The sequence below is a fragment of the Adiantum capillus-veneris genome, chromosome 10, assembly GCF_014529385.1.
Source record: "Adiantum capillus-veneris isolate H3 chromosome 10, ASM1452938v2, whole genome shotgun sequence".
Classification (NCBI taxonomy): Eukaryota; Viridiplantae; Streptophyta; class Polypodiopsida; order Polypodiales; family Pteridaceae; genus Adiantum; species Adiantum capillus-veneris.
In genome coordinates this window covers 116,757,987-116,769,559 of record NC_140940.1, presented here as the reverse complement: position 1 = coordinate 116,769,559, position 11,573 = coordinate 116,757,987, and positions in this window count along the sequence as shown.

Genomic DNA, 11,573 nt, shown 5'->3' with positions numbered 1-11,573 from the left:
TTGAAGCTTATCAAAATCTGGTAAGAATTACTCAAGAAATGCTTGAAAAACAAAAACCCAAGCTTGAGAGTATAGCAAAACCTGAGGAGCTTGTGGAAGAAACCAATAAAGAGAAACCCAAAGTGGTGGTACCTTGAAACTAAAGAGCCGGAACTCATATTGCCTAACAGTGAAAATGCTTTAGATGGAATTTCGTTTGTGGAGGAAGACTGGCCAGGACATTTATGGAAAAAGTAAGAGAGATTAATGATGGGAGCATAGCTTTGAAATGAGCTTCTATAGAGGAAGTCTGGTTAGACAATTTACCTCCTGAAATGGAAATTAATATACAATCCTTGTATGGGGATTGTGGATCTGAAGCATTAGGAACGTCTAAGCCATTGACTCTAAAAACACTACCCTCTTACTTAGGAGACAACGAAGATGAGTCCATAGTGTGCAAAACCACTCAGATAAAAAGAGTGGAACAGATCCTAGAGGTAGAGAACATCCATTCAATCATGTCAACACCCATTTAATGTACTCTTACCTTGGGAGAACTGTTAAAAATCAGACCATATTTATGGAATGATTTATAAAAAACTCTAGAGAAGGTGGGGATAATAGGGCTAATTGCAAAAAAATTGGGTAAATTGAAACATAAATTGGATAACAAGGAGATTAGATCCGTCCCTATGAACAAAGTTGGATAATACTATGTGGGGAAAGAAGGATACACAACCCTTCCGGTGAGATATAACAATGTAGAAACCATGGCAATACTGGAAAGTGGGGCTGGCATAGCCATAGCCACAAAAGAAATATAGGAATCATGGGGGAAATCGGCCATCAGACAAACTCGAATGAAATTACAATTTATGGATGGACACATAGAAAAACCCCTATGAAAAAGTGATAGTTAGTTCTTGTGGAATTGATTATCAACATACTTTTGCGATAGTGGATTTTGAAAGAAACTTCATCATGAAATCATCTTGGGAAGGCCATGCATGCGGCAAGTACAACTTATTCAAGATTGGGGACACAATAACCTATACTTGAAGCAAGTGGGATCAATCACAAGGGTTAATTTGAACGATCACACTTATATAGATGTAATGAAAACACCCATTCAAGAATTTGACTTAGTCTCTTCAGCTGAATCAAAGCTTCCATATTGGTTAAACAAAGACACACCTATTTGGATGTGTGGAGCCTCCAAAAACGGGAGTTTAAAATGAGAAGAATGTATCTTAGAAAGGGATTGCACAGATGGGCATATATACCTGAACCCTTTTCGGAGAATTTGTTTGAGCCATTTGAATGGACTCAAATTTTGGCAACAATAAATGTGTGTGTGAATACGTCTATGCCTACTCATTTTTGCAATGAGGATGATTATAACATAACTCCCATACAAATGATATCAACCATTCCAGTTGAAGATGAAGTTCAGAAACCCAAGGACTTACTGAAAGCTCAACAAGTCTTTTCAGACCTCTATTATGATGCTACTGACGAGTTTGAAGAACATTCAACTACATTTGATGATTCTGGATCAGAAAAAGAACACGTGAGAGCCAAACTACTCCTAAAAGGAGGAAAGGAAAAGTTTTTTGACTTTCCAAACTAGAAACCAAGAAGACAAAAATGGTATAGAAGGAAAAGAGGAACAAAAAACTTGAAATCTAGACCTATGCCATCGGTTTCTAGCAGAACAAAATTTCTGATGCAGCTAGATGCACATGATTGTGTCAAAGACAAAATCACGGTGTCGTGCCGCTCCGCTCCCATGACAAGAAAATGAGCAAAGGAATGTTGATCAAGAGTATTTGAATCCTGCATGGTTAATCAATAGTTATAAGGGCTTGCTAACAAGCCAATTTATAAGCTGAAAGTGTGCCAGGTGTGGCTCTAAGGGCCAAAAGATGTCTTGGTAAAGCCAAATAGTGAGTATGCTTGAAATGATTATAGTTGGGTTTTTATTAATCAAAGTTGAAGTACTTGATGTGCTCTATCGGCATGTCTTTACGGCTCGTCGATTGGAGCTACGGTTAAGAAGTTATGGCAGCTTAAAGTTCAAGTCGATTGCAGATCCGTACCGGATTGGGCAACTACAACTAAGGTGACAGAATTGAAATGAATGTACGGTCTTGAAGTGCTCACTCTGAGGAGCGCGTCGGTCTTTTCAGATCAGTGATCGGATTTACAGTTGGCAAGATATGGCCAATTTAAGTATCACCGGGCGCCGGGTTCGAATCGCCCTGATCAGTCACATTCATCTGGCTTAATGCAATGCGGTGCCCGATGTGTATGCCAAATGTGGGCCGATGCGGAAGCAGTTTTTATAATATGCCTAGCCTTGACAGGACAACTCTCCGAAAGCTATCACTTACACTTGCATCTTGCAGGCATGTAGCACTATTGAAGATTTTACGACATCAAAATTCACGTTGATATTGTTAATCTATGTCGATTGGAGAAAGATTTTGTGCTTGATGATGCTTGCTCGGCATTTATGCAACATGTATGAATAAAGTGGTGCCCGGCCCAGAGGAGAAAATGAGAAGCTTGGCATTGCTACGGCCGATATCAGATATGTATGCCAAATGTGGTGCCTTTAAAGTAGAAAAGGGGCCAGACTAAACCAAGCTAGCCAAGGGCCATGGGCCAAATGTGATGCCCATCACATTTTGGCCAAGGGCTCAAATTAAGGCCGCCACACCCTAAATGGGCTAGCCCGCCCAAGTCAACCAAAGCCGCCCAAGGGCTATTAAAAAGGGCCGCCCATTTAAACAATGGGCACCCTAATTATAAACGGTGTGAAGAGGAAAAGGAAAAGGAGGGACGCCAGAGTTTATGATCAGTTGGTGTTGATCCTTTTTATCATTTTCACTTTTCAAGCTAGAACTTGATTTTAAGTGCTGTGTAGTCCTCCACATTCGTGAGCGTCTGGATCTCCCCAGCTCAGTTGCTCGGTCCATCAGTGTGCCTGTGGTATGAGGCGATAAGATCTGCTGTGGTAGTAGCTCCTCCGGGTGTCTAGTGTTTGCTCTAAAGAAGTCTGTGATGTGTCTCTGAGACTGGTTGGCCTCTCCTCTCATCACCCTCTCTCTGTGTCTGTTCAACTCGAGCAGAAACAAACCCAGGCATCTTTGATCCTCGTACCTCATGATTTTGGAGAGTGGTCCAAAGCCCTCTCTGAACAAGCAGTGGAAGCGGCCTCGTGCCATTGTGAGACTTTTTTGCAATGGTCCCGGCGGATTCCACGTTGCTCAAAATCCGGCCCTGCCATGTCACTAATAGGAAGGACCCATTAGCGACGTCGCTAATGGGTGCCTCGCTTTTTTTAGCAAGAGGAAAAGTCATGCAAACTACAAAAGAGGGGAGACGGCTCACTTTGGGGGGAATTTCTTTTGGCTCTCCTCATCATCTTGAGGTCCTTCCTCTCTCCGGGAGAAGGAGCCTAAGCTCTCTTAAGTGGAGTTAAACCTGTTATCCCTAAACCAAGCAAATCACCTAAGCTCTCACTAAAAGCTCTTAAGCCCTCTAAGTCGGACCACTTACACTAATTAATCTAAGCCTAATATTTAGGCCAAGCCGTTTTCTTAAGCTCTAAGCTAACCTCTTCTCATCTTATGGAATCCTCTTCTCTCCGGAGGTGATTGGCATGCTTAACTCAAGCAAGGCGATTAAGCCCGGATTATCAAATCTAAGCCTAAGCTTGAATCCTAACCTCATAACCGAAAGCTCCCTAATCTCTCAGGAACTGAGCCAAGCTCTCTGAATCAAGCCTAATCTCAAACTCTTGTGCCTTAACGGGAAGAAGCAGAAGGCGGGACAAATCAGGTCTTTGATAATTTTCTTCATTAGCACTTGGTTTAAGCCAGGATTCATCTTGTAAGGAGCATTAAACCTCCATTAATGATTGATTAATGATGATTACGGTTGATTAACTGGCATTAAGAGAACTGTTTGTTTTGAGCATTGTTGTCGTTAATTGTGTCTTCTGCACCTCTTTTCCCGCACCTCTCACAGCCAAGGGCCAGTGCCTTCCCGGCTCACCATTCGCACAATTATCCCTCAACATTCTTGGTGAACCCGACGCGAAACGAGCCGGGGTGGGAGGTCAGGATGGAGATTCTAGTAGAATTGAAGCAATTTATTGAAGATTACAACTTGAATAGATTTGATAAAAATCTAGCAACAACAGATCTGCCAAAAATGTTGGTCTTAGCTCAAAGATGTTTACACGAAGTAAAAGCTATGAAGATGAAAGAGCAGATTGAGGACGCAGTGGAGATGGCACTTGATGCCATATACGAACAGTATGGGATTTTTCAAGGGCATGATCCAGATGGACTCCTTGCATGCTATCAAGCGGAGATGAAGAGCGGAGGAATTCCAAAAGATCAGATGATTTCATCCTTTGAAGAAGTGGTAACCTCAGAGTTTAAAGATACGGTCCGAGAACTAGCAGAGACATACCCCACGCAGTGGGACTATTTTGTAGATGGTTTTGTTCATGAAAGCTCTAGAATTATCGAGTTATCAATAAAGGAGATTAATGAACAAAGCCAGATTTTTTCCTATAAAGAAGAAGGGGATCATATGCAGTTCCTTAATTATGATCAATTTTGGGACCATATTTCTGCAAGAAGTCAAGCCAAGGTAAATACAGCTTTGGAAGTAGCAGATTCAATGACAAAGGAGCATATTTTGAGCAACCAAGCAAAGGTACATAATGAATTTACTGCTGAAACACAAATGTATGAATTTTTTTCGAAGATTTCTCGCATGGAAGTTACCTCAATTAATGGTTCTAGTGAAGAGCTAGACTGTATAGAAAAAAAAATTCAAGCTACTGACCTTATCATGGGATGCTCTCAACAAGTCTATCAAGAAGATGAGTCACTACAGGCTTCTAATGGTTCTATCGGCACTATAGTTGAACAGGGTAGCAGATTTATTACAGATTACTGCATAAACAAATCTATTATATATACAATAGCTGATGAAGTGATCGAGACTGTGAACCTAACACAGGAAGTACCTGATAATGTTAATGAACTCATGGCTGCTTCTGGCAATATGTTTGTTGATTCCATTATTACAGAAGCAGATTCCATAATTGATGGGTTTTTGGCCCAATCTGAAGGAGAAGGTTATAGCAGTATAGCTCAGCTTTGTGATGCATGTACCCCTTCAGAGGGGGTGCCTGATGAACCTTTTCGAAGTAATAATGGCTTGCTAAGTAGCATGGATGCAGATGAGGAAGCAGAGGATGATATTGAAGATTGCCTACATCATGCTGATTGTGAACAAGATATTGACACGGATTTTACATCTATGCTTATATACGGGCTGCAAGAGGATCCAACTCCTATAGCTTTGAAGAATGCTGAGACTTCCAAGGGTGATTTTGCCAAGGATGCTATGGATGAAGATCTTCAGGATAAAGCTATTAATCATTATCAACCTCAAGAGCCAGGTAAAAATCTCTCTGATGATACAGGTCCAGAAAGTCCTAAGATTTTTCGTAATGGCTATGAAGCTAGAGGGGGTGATGATGCTAAATCATCCCTGATACTACATAAAGTGCACACGATTTTTCATTTTCTTGGACAATGTGCCAAATGTGGCTGAATTTGGATACTATTCTTAGTAATTCTTATGTCAATGATACCCTAGCTACCAGTAAAAGGGAGTCAGAATTTTTTGATTCTTGCTGGTAACGACCTTAAGTTACCAAAAGTTTATGAGATGTGGTTGTTGCACTATGCTTCAGGTGAAGCTCTAGTATATTGTGGAGGCCATCAATGCTATGTGATCTTCATGGCATTTGATCTAGGTGATTCAAAAGGTCTTCACAAATAGGTACACTATGGATGGATATTTTTGGGTCTATAGTGTGGTTAATCCTAATCTTTAGGCCAAGCCGTTTTCTTAATCTCTAAGCTAACCTCTTCTCATCCTATGGAATCCTCTTCTCTCCGGAGGTGATTGGCATGCTTAACTCAAAGAAGGCGATTAAGCCCGGATTATCAAATCTAAGCCTAAGCTTTGAATCCTAACCTCATAACCCAAAGCTCCCTAATCTCTCAAGAGCTGAGCCAAGCTCTCTAAATCAAGCCTAATCTCAAACCATTAGCAGAGCCTAACCTAAGCCAAGCTTCTAAGCCATCATTATCCATTTGAATCGGGAAGCATAAGCCAAATCGGACGGCCATTGGAGGGAAAAACTCATGTGCCTTAACGGGAAGAAGCAGACGGTGGGACAAATCAGTCCTTTGATAATTTTCTTCATTAGCACCTGGTTTAAGCCAGGATTCATCTTGTAAATAGCATTAAACCTCCATTAATGATTGATTAATGATGATTATGGTTGATTAACTAAAATTAATAGAACCGTTTGTTTTGAGCTTTGTTGTCGTTAATTATGTATGTTGCACCTCTTTTCCCGCACCTGTCACAGTAGGGGCCTGGTGCCTTCCCGGCTCACCATTCGCACAATTATCCCCCGACAACGGGTAGATATTCTTCAAACAACAAGCAAGGAACATCAAAAACATCAAGGAAAATGAGAAAGGAAGCTCAATCAAAACCTAAGCACCAGGATGATGATCATCAATGACATGAGTTGAACGAAAGGAAAAATATCAAGAGTTGAAGAAAACTCTAAAGGAGGTGTATACCACTGAAATGGAAACAACCAAGGAAGAGAATAAAGACCTAATAAGTGTTCCATCCCATTACAAGAAACATACTCTCCAAGACCAAAAGATCATATTGAAACAACCTGTAAGGGAACTAAGAAAGCAAGGTGAGTCATATGAAGGACCTGAAAATGCAAAGAAAACAGATTTAGCCGAACCAGGAGAAGAGCCTAGACTTACTACATTGCAAATGACTTGACTGAAAAAGAAGAAGAGATTTAGCTAAGCTTACTGAAAGAATATCGAGATATCGTTTCTTGATCTTATAAAGATATCAAGGGTGTTGATCCAGAAATTTGTCAACATATCATACCTATGAGAGATGATGCAAAACCAAGTACAATGGCCATATACTTATAATGAAAAATTTTCCAAAAAGATCAAAGAAGAGATAGAAAAGATCAAGGAAGCCAAATTCATATGAAATTGAGCACACAGATTGGGTGTCTCCAATTGTGGTGGTACCCAAAAAAAATGGAAGATTAAGAGTATGTGTCAATCTCAAAAAAGTGAATGCAACCACCACTAGAGAGATAACTACCCTCTTCCAATCACCGAACATGTTTTAGAACGAGTAGAAGGAAAATAAGCTTACAGCTTTTTAGATGGCTTTTTGGGGTACAATCAACTTTTGGTTGATCCAAAAGATCAGCATAACACTACCTTTGCAACTGAATGGGGTATTTTTGCCTATAGGGTTATGCCTTTTGGGCTAACTAATTATCTTGGCACCTTTCAAAGATGGATAAGCCATGCTTTGAAAGAATATCTTAGGAATTTCTTGGAAGTATATATGGATGATTTATGTGTACATTCATCAATCGGGATGATCATTTTGAAACATCTCAAAAAGGTATTTGAAAATTGTAGACTTTATAGGATTTGCTTAAATCCTTAAAAGTGCACATTTATGGGCAGACAAGGAAAAATTCTTGGACATATAGTATCTAAAAACATCATAGCAATCGATGTGGATAAAATTAATGTTATTGTTGAATTGCGGAGACCGATAACAGTCAAAGGGGTTCAAGATTTCATGAGACATTGTGGTTGGATATTACAGACGATTCATTTATATGTATGCTATAATCGCAAAACCCCTGTATGTCCTAATTACCCTCTTTGTATGGACCGATGAGTGTGAAGAATCCTTCATGAAGCTTAAACAAGCTCTCACTTCAGCCCCAATATTGAAAGCACAAGATTGGAATAAGATATTCCATGTACATGTTGACGCTTCCAAGTTTTCCATTGAGTGTATATTAGCTCAACCAAGAGAGAAAATGATTTTCCCATTTCTTATGCTAGTAGACAACTGAATGTGACAGAGAAAAACTATACAACCACTGAAAGAGAAGGATTCGGGATGATCTATGCCATAAAAATTTATAGACATTACCTATTAGCCAACAAATTTTGTGTTCTTTGTGGACCACCAAGCTTTACTATATTTGGTCAACAAGCCATGCAACAGAGTGACAATAGTGAGATGGTTCATCATTCTTTTGGAATTTGATTTCACTGTAGTTTTTTAAAAAGGCACCACACACCAAAGAGTAGATCATTTATCAAGGAGTATTTTAGGAGAACCACTGAAAGGAGTAGATGATGATCTACCAGATGCATATCTGTGCTCTGTGGAAATGATATCCCGTTGGTCAGAAAATATGGTTTCATTGATGACTATAGCTCAAGTGGATTCTCACATATCACTTATTACACTAGGATTGATTGAACAATTGACTATGTATTGAGTGGCATAAAATGGTAACCATCTTTTTGCAACATTTTTCAGCCTACTCAACGTCCTCTTCCTCATATGTGTATATATTTTTCTACACTATTAAGTTATCTAGAGTAAATTCTCCCTCTTCGTTTAACCTTTGTGGCGACACATACATTGTACTCTTCCCAAAAATGTCACCTTAGTCATATATTTATATTACCACCCTTTTCTTTTTTTCTTTGTAAATAAAAGTAAGCATACAATAACCAACTATCTTCCCCCAAACTTTCTTACCTCTTGTGAATTAGTAGTAGAAAAATAATTTATCCATCTTCCATCCCATATAGATAAATTACCATGGAAATCAACTCTCCACTTGTCTTTACCAAAGATTATGGTCCATCTCTACAAGTCTTCTATGCCCCTTACATAGGTGGCCCAATATCTCTTAAGAATATACATATAGTTTTTCTCTTTTCAAAAAGACTCCAATTGTATATTCTTTTCACAAGTAAATAATATTGGGCGTCCCATTATCGAGCAAGGGGAGTGTACTTCAAAAATACTCGACATGGTGGTGGAATGGTGCAATCCAATTATTTGGAGGAGATGTTCAATTGGTTGTTTCGCACAACATTTGCTCGTAAGCTCACAATGGAGCGTGCGCGACAATCCAAGATTGCTATTGAAGTGCAGAAATGGAGTCGTCAAGAGCATAGCAACAAGTGGCAAATGTCGTAAGGTCCCACCAAGCATGCTGCATGGCGGCGATGTAGAGTGCGACAAGGATCAAAGTGGATACTGCGCGAGTCACTAAACGTGAACGCAGGGTCCAACTCTTGGCAACATGTTTATTTAAAAATAATACTTTTTTTAAAAAATTAGTGTGAACACGGCCCTTTTTAAATGGGCCCTTATAAATATTGCATGCTCTCATAAACCACTCATTTCTTAAGAACAGGTGAGCTCTTACCAACGAAATGGCGCGCACCAAACAAACCACGAAAGAGCATCCGCCTGCCAACAAAAACACCCTCCAAGGATGTGAGAAGCCGTCATGGCTTAAAGGCACAAGAAAACGGCCACAAACACCTGGCCGTTCCAGGAACTCATCTGGTAGTGGGCATGGTGGTAGGGCACGAGAGTCATCGAGGACTGTTGAATCTCCACCTCCTCAAGATATAACACCTAGAAGGAGAATGAAGCAATGTTCCCAACGTTGGAGAGAGGAAGAGGGCCAACAAACAACAGAGTCCGATAGGGAGGAGCCGTCGTGCCACCAATCACAAGCAAGACCATCCAGGACTCAGGTGGTCCATACAGACACTGAATCAGAGAGTGAGCCACCATGGCTGCGAGAAAAAATACCGCGCACACACTGGGTGGCCGTTGGTGGGAAGACATTGCCTGGAGGCCAAGGAGCTCTCCCCACACAACAAGATCGGCAGCCAAGGGAAGAGGAAGAATCAGAAGAGGCTGCAGAACCAGCCCCTAAGCATGTAAACAGGCGCAAGTCTAAGTTTTTCAAGAAGCCTAAACGCCGCCCGCCAGGAAATGTGCAAGTGCCCCCAAGACACCGTAGCGGCGCCGAAAAATAGCAAGGGCATTTGCAAAAATCCACCACTACCAGAAGACAACGGAGCTTTTGATTCGACGCGCCCCCTTTGCTCGCACTGTGAAGGAGGTGCTTCAAAGCTATGGAAATCAGTATAGAATGCAAGCAATAGCACTAGAGGCTATTCAAGAAGCTGCAGAGGCCCACATCATTTCGGTGTTGAAAGATACCAACCTATGCGCCATTCATGCAAAGCGAGTGACAATACAGCCAAAAGATATGCAGCTTGCACATTGATTGCGACAAGACTTCGAGCATTAGCCGAAGTTACCCCTCTTTTTGTATTGCACACCCGTATCTTTGTAATGATTTGACTTTCCAATGACAATATGATCAACAATTGTGTCTGCTATCTTTGTAATTTCAAGTTCTGTATGTAATTTCAGTCAATTTCAGTAAATTTGTGCTTTTTAAGTACCCTTGGGGGTAGATAAGCCTATAAGGGGCAATAAAAATCCTGGCCACAAGGGCACGCAAATGGCCCATCCATCAGTTTTGGATGGGCCATTTGCGCGTCCTTGTGGCCAGGCTTTTTTTTGCCCTTTGTAGGCTTATCTACCCCCAAGGGTACTTAAAAAAGCACAACTTTACTAAAACCTATTGGTTTTGCAACATTATTTTACATGGATCCTTGTGGACACCCTTTTGTGGCCATTTCAAGCTTTGAATTCCCTATAGTATATCAAGAAAAATAACATATTGTGAAACCAAGTGTCTATGCAACATTAATTTGGATTTTTAAAATGTCCAATGTAATTGGACTTTTTGGTGCAGGGGTGTACTAGGTAGAGCTAAAGTAGGTGATAGTGTGCTGGAAACTTCATTTCATAATTGATTTCACCTTTTCTAGTGTCCTTGAGTGTGAACATATGCTGGAATTGCCATAGAAAGGGTGCATCTAAATTAATGATGCAAAACCAATTCATTTCAATAAATTTGTGCTTTGTAAGTATCCTAGGGGGTAGATAACCGTACCAAGGGCCAAAAAACTGGCCACAAGGGCGCACAAATGGCCCATCCAAAATTGATGGATGGGCCATTTGCGCGTCCTTGTGGCCAGGCTTTTTTTGGCCCTTGATAGGCTTATCTACCCCCTAGGGAACATAAAATACCTAAATTTACTGAAATTGACTGAAACTACATACAGAACTTGAAATTACAAAGTCACTTATCAAAACAATTTTCATATCACCAATTGAAACAATTTTCAAGATTGACAAATCACATTCAAAAGAATTTGCAAGATAGAGAGACAATTTCAAATATTTTTTATTACTTCCAAAACGGTGATTTTACATCATGTATCTGAGGAGTTCATAATTTTTTTGACCATTTCCTGGCGCCTATTTTGCGCGTAAGGAAACTCCCCAGTCAAGAGGGAGTGCGCTATGGCCTTTGGGTCAGTTGAGCCGATGGAAGCATGTATCCCTATCTGGGCAAGCAGTTTACCACGAAAGCCAGTGCCAAACGCTGTGCATACAAGGGATCTACGCACTAGGAACACTTGATGCGCAGTTTGAGCAATGGTGCTCAAACA